Source organism: Nycticebus coucang, chromosome 6, assembly GCF_027406575.1.
Source record: "Nycticebus coucang isolate mNycCou1 chromosome 6, mNycCou1.pri, whole genome shotgun sequence".
Lineage (NCBI taxonomy): Eukaryota > Metazoa > Chordata > Mammalia > Primates > Lorisidae > Nycticebus > Nycticebus coucang.
The window spans coordinates 3095378-3101377 of record NC_069785.1 but is presented as its reverse complement, the minus strand read 5'-3'; positions in this window follow the sequence as shown (position 1 = coordinate 3101377).

The window sequence follows — 6000 nt, the reverse complement described above, 5'->3', positions numbered from 1 at the left end:
ACAGGCAGTGGTCTAGGCAGGATGGAATGATCTGGGAAGGTACACTCTTCTGCAGATGTAAGCCCTGGGCCCTGCCCCTGGTGGCTTGGGGCAGAGTCACCTTCCAGGCAGAGGCAAACTCAGATGGAACCTGCAGCCCTGGGTCCTGCACACACGCACACACATGTGCACCCGTGTGCACACACTGGCCTGTGCACCCCACACTCCATCCCCAGGGTTGTTATGCCAGTTCTGCGGCACCATCCTAGACCATAAATCCCTCTGGGCCCAGTAGGGACCAGCTAAGTGATGTATTTAACAACCACTTAGCAAGGCAGGAAAAGGTCACCTTAAACGCTGTCATTGGCAAATCCGTCACCATCGTACAACCCAAGTCATGTGGCAGCTGGCGCCCTCTGGTGGACAGTGTCCTCAGCGCTGGCTCTGGGGAGGCTGCTCGGGCACAGCGGAGAACCAGGATGACCAGGATGCTACCGGGCCACACACGGCCTCTCCCAGCCCGGGATGTTTTCCAGCCCAGTATCAGGATGCTAATGCCTTAAACATGACCCATAGTCAATCCTCCTGCGTCCAGTCAGGTCTTGTTCTGTCATCCAGGCTGGAATGCCAGGGCATCACCCTAGCTCAAAGCAACCTCAAACTCCTGGGCTCAAATGATCCTCCTGCCTCAGCCTCCCGAATAGCTGTAGCTAAAGGTGCCCACCACCACCATACCCAGCTGAGGGAGTCTTTTTTTAAAAGCAAAAGCACTGAGTTCTATACACAGTTCTCGACTTTTCACTCAGTGACACCAGTGACAATCATTCTGCAGAGGGTGCCCAGAGCTGCTCACTCCTGTGGAGCCCACTGTGGATGGGCGGTTAAAGGTGGCTGATCTTCTGCTACTACCCAGACACCACAACAAACCTCCCTGTACACATGTCCTTTCACACAGGGGCAATGGTTGGGTCAAAGATACCCACATATGTGTGGGATTTTAGGAGATGTCAAACTTCCCTCTTTTATGGTTGTACCAACTGATCCCCCTTTGGCAAGTAGCGGAACCCGAGACCTCCTGGCTCCAAGGACCCACCCCTCCTTCCACCAGACCCCCAGAATCATGACTAAGATTTCACCAGGCAGGGGCCAGACACCATTTTTAGACACCTCTGGTAAATCCCTTCTGGAGCACCAGGTTTGGTGCAAAAGGGGAGTCTTCCTGGGCCCCAGGGTAGAACGTCCATCTGGGGAGTAAGCAGCAGCTTCTGGACAGACTGGGCTTTAGGAGGACACCACTCGGCCTCCCTGGCTTCTGACCCCAGGCCTTTAAAGCCACTAAAGCCCATCTTTAGTCCAGCATCCAGCAATCCACACATACTCTGGCCTCCACCAAGGAAAAAAGGTTCAGGCCCCACTGCACTGGGTGCAACCCCGCTGACCCCACCGTCCTGGCTCTTGACTCTGGAGCAGCAGCCGCCTCTGAGGAGAGACAGCATGGGAGACCCTGGCTTCCCACTCTGCCCTGTACAGAATGAAGGGTCTCAGAAAGAAGGTGGGACCTAGGGCAGCACCTGTGGCTCAGTGAGTAGGGAGCCGGCCTCATATGCCGAGGGTGGCGGGTTCAAACCCAGCCCCAGCCAAACTGCAACAAAAAAATAGCCGGGCGTTGTGGTGGGCGCCTGTAGTCCCAGCTGCTTGGGAGGCTGAGGCGGGAGAATCGGGGAGAAGCCCAAGAGTTAGAGGTTGCTGTGAGCCGTGTGACGCCACGGCACTCTACCAAGGGCGGTACAGTGAGACTCTGTCTCTACAAAAAAAAAAAGAAGGTGGGACCTAGACAGCCACCTGGATGGCTCCTGGACAGGCTGTGAACACAGGTGGGGGGGAAGCTTGTGACCTGTGTCACCACACGCTCCCAGCATGCAGCCCGTTTACAGGCACAACATCCTGCACAAACACCCTGCAAGATGACCCCAGCAAGTGTCATCCTTCTAACCCAGCACCGCAAACCCAGGTCCTGGTAGCTCTCTTGGGGACAGCTTGACAGGAAAGTCGACAGGCTTCCTGACACCCCTTAGGTTAAAGCACAAAGTTGGTTTCCTAAATAAGTAGAAGGTCTAAGAGCAAGATTCCAGATACGGCCCTGAGACCCAGGCTCTTCTGCCATGCAAGTGGTCAGTCCTACTGGGGTGTGTTTGTCCACAGTGAAGCTCTTGCCCGCTTCCTTTAAGGACGCACCCCTCATTCAGCACCGTCAGGAAGCCAGCTCCCGCGGACGACAGTGCTCAGGGCCATTGGCCTCACACCTGGCTGAACAGAAGGAAACCACCGCTCAGGCTCCAGGTGGGGCAGTGATGCTGCGTTATGTGTTTCAAAACTCCCCTGATCTCTTAGACATCTCCGCTGACTTATCTGTGGATGAAACAACACGGTGTCGGGGGTCTGATCCCAAATCACGTGGTGGCAGGGAGATGACACTGGCAGCTGTGGGAGCCGGGCCGTGGGACATGGACATGTGCACCCCTTTTCCCCCACCTGCCTGTGCACCCCACACCCCATCCCCAGGGTTGTTATAACAGTTCTGCAGTTCTGTGACCGTCCGGAGTGGACGTCTGCTCCACTGTTCTGTCTACTCTCGTGTGTGTTTAAATGTTTCCCATAATACAAAGCGGGAGGAGGGGAGGATACAGAGGGCTCAGCAGGAACACAGCTCCCAGGCCCCCAGCCCAGGGGCGCGGAGTGAAGGTCCAGGGCCTGGAATCTGCTTTCCTCAGCCTCCCGCCTCAGCCACAAGGGCCCGAGCCTGTAGAGGCAGAGAGGTTGCACGTCCCTGTGAAGGGTCCCTGTCCGCTGTCAGCCACCATGCAGGCAGCACCCGGCCCGTCAAAGCCCGGCGTGAGCTACCTCCACTGCGTCTGCTCATTCCCAGCCCATGTCACTGTCAAGATCACAATAAGCAGAGTGACAGAACCTGCACGGAGCCTGCTCGATCTTTATTAAAATCTTCCTTGGGCACGATGTTCCCAATTTGTTTCTTTGCTTTTAGTATCTGGAGTCGCACAGTTTCTGATATTTGTCTTGGCAATCAAGTACGTGTGACTGACATGCCGGGTTGGTGGAAGTGGCGTCCACATACCCAGACCCTGCTCCATCCAGCAAGCGAGACCCCAGCCCAGGCAGGGGCTGCCTCGGGGCTCCCCAGTCCAGACGGCCCAGGGAGGCTCCCAACACGGCCGGCAGCCACTGCAGCAGCTGCAGTGAGGTGGGCGGTCTAGGCCTGGACAGTGTGCTGCCACACCTGCAGGTGACAGTGACATCTGACTAAGGCTGACCCATGCTTGCCACCCAGACCAAGGTCTTCCAGGTGTCCCCAGGGCCCCAGAGATGGCAGAGGTGGCCCAGGGCCTCAGGCTCCACATATCCCCAACCCTTCAACCAAAGCTCTGTCACCTTCTCTGCTTTTTTTATTGACTTTTTTATGTTTTAAGGTTTCCTTGCTTCTTTTAAAAAAAATTGTTTTGAAGTTTGAAAAGCACTGATTTTTAAGAATGGTGAAGAGTAGAAAATGTGGCTGGGGGGACGTATTTATACAACTGGAACTGGTGGGAATGTGAAATGGGGCAACCATGCAAAACCCAAATGCCAAAAGTTACCCAAATGCCGACCCTCCTATGTAGTCATAGGGCTTCTAGATATTTGTCCGAGGGAAATGAAAGCGTATGCTCCTATAAAGACTTGTGCATGGATGCTCGTAGCCGTTCCATTAGTAAAACCCCAAACTGGACCCACATAACCGAAACCTCCATCTGCAGCTGAACAGATAGTCGTGCGTCTGTGCAGTGGAGCACTGCTCAGAAATAAGATGGAAAAACACAGGGATGAGTCTCAAAATAATTCCACAGAGTGGAAGCGGCCGGGCAAGAGCGAGCACATCCTGCCTGGTTCTGTGCACAGATAGTCCCGGAAAACCCACTCACATTGACAGAGGTGGACCAGTTTCAGAGATTCTTTGGAGGGAAAAAGAGGAAGGAACTAGAAAGGGACATAGGTCCAGTGTGAAGCGTGGAGGGTGAGCTCACAGTCCGGGTTGTGGGGATGGCGTCACAGGTACACACATATGTCAAAAGTCACTCCGTGGTGCTCCTTAAGCATATGCAGTTTGCATTAATTATACCTCGGCAAATTTTTCGGAGGGGGAACTTTACCAAAGAAAAAATGGTTGTAACAAAATGTGGTCAGGAAAGGAAAACCTCTGAGAAAATTCTTCCCAGAGTAAGTGTGCAAAAGGACACCTGTGTCTCCTGAGCCCTGTGACTTCAACAACACCTGGTAATGCTAGCAGTGGTGCAGAGCTACCAAGTCAGCGGGGAAGATTAGGGACACACCAGCCACCACAGGGCGCTGTGACAGTGTGGCATGTAACCGAGAGCTGCAGGACTTACAGTGTGATATGATGGCAGAAGGCTCCCTGGAAGCAGTGATATTGAGCTCCTTACTGAATATGGCGGAGCCTGAAAGATGATGGGGCAAGAGGTGGAGGGCCCAGCGTGCAGGAAAACACAGGAGGAGGGGGCCGCTGGGAACGAAGTGACAGAGGAGCATGTCTGCCAGCAGCAGTTTTCATTGGGGGGGGGGGGCAGCGTGGGAGGAGACTGAGGCCGGGTGATGAACAAAGCCTGGATTTATGTGCAGGCATCGGGGAGCAGAGGGAAAACCCGGCTCACTCATGAGCTAAGAACCTGGCGTATGTCGTGTCCAAAGCTGGGCACTGTGAAATAAAGACAGCCAAGAAGTGGCTCCTGCCACAGGACACCGGCCTGGTGAGAGGTCCCGGCGTGTAAACTCATAGACACGGCCAGGCGTGGTGGCTGAGGCAAGTGGACTGCCTAAGCTCAGGAGTTTGAGACCAGCCTGAACAAGAGCAAGACCCTGTCTCTACTAAAAATAGAAAAACTAGCCGGGCATGTGGCAGGCGCCTATAGTCCCAGTTTCTCAGGAGGCTGAAGCAAGAGGATCACTTGAGCCCAGGAGTTTGAGGTTGCTGTGAGCTGTGACACCATGGCAGTCTAGCCTGGGCAACAGTGTATTATAATATTTTATTATTATAAAAATAATATAAGTAGATGGTGCCCGTAGCTCAGTGGGTAGGGTGCCAGCCACATACACTGAGGCTGACAGGTTCGAACCTGGCTAGGGCCAGCTAAAAAACAACAATGACAGCTACAACAACAACAAAAGTAGCCAGGCGTTGTGGCGGGCACCTGTAGCCCCAGCTCCTTGGGAGGCTGAGGCAAGAGAATCGCTTAAGCCCAAGAGTTGGAGGTTGCTGTGGTGACACGGCACTCTACCCATGGGGACAGCTTGAGACTCTGTCTCAAAAAAAAATGATAATAATATAACTAAATATATGAATAAACTCATAGACACCATGATGTTTCAGGCAGCACTCTAAGGGCACGTACTAGCCCAGATTCTCTTACCTGAAGTGACAGATGGCCAAGTCCAATCAGCTTAAGAAAAAGGAAAACTGACTGGTTCATGTCCATGAAAGTTGGTGAGAGCTTCAGGCACAGCCACCTCCAAGGCACCTGTCTCTGTCCCCGGCATGGCTGCATCCAAGGTACCCATCTCTGTCCTCAACACAGCTGCATCCAAAGCACCTGTCTCTGTCCCTGGCACGGCCGCATCCAAGGCTCCCATCTCTGTCCCCGGCACCGCCGTATCCGAGGTGCCCATCTCTGTCCCCAGTACAGCCGCATCCGAGAAGCCCATCTCTGTCCTCGGTACAGCCGCATCCGAGAAGCCCATCTCTGTCCTCGGTAGTGCTTCTTCAGAGCTGGAATCACCTCAGGTCAAGCTATCCTCTTCCAGGACCACCTCGGGTTGAGCCATCCTGTGGGATTGGTAGATGGTCCCAGCAGCTCACGTCATACTTAACCCAAGTGGAAGGTTTTCTCTTTCCCAATATCGTCAACTGGTTCCCAGAACTGAGTCTTAGCATCTCTAATTCTCCAGATGAGGTCA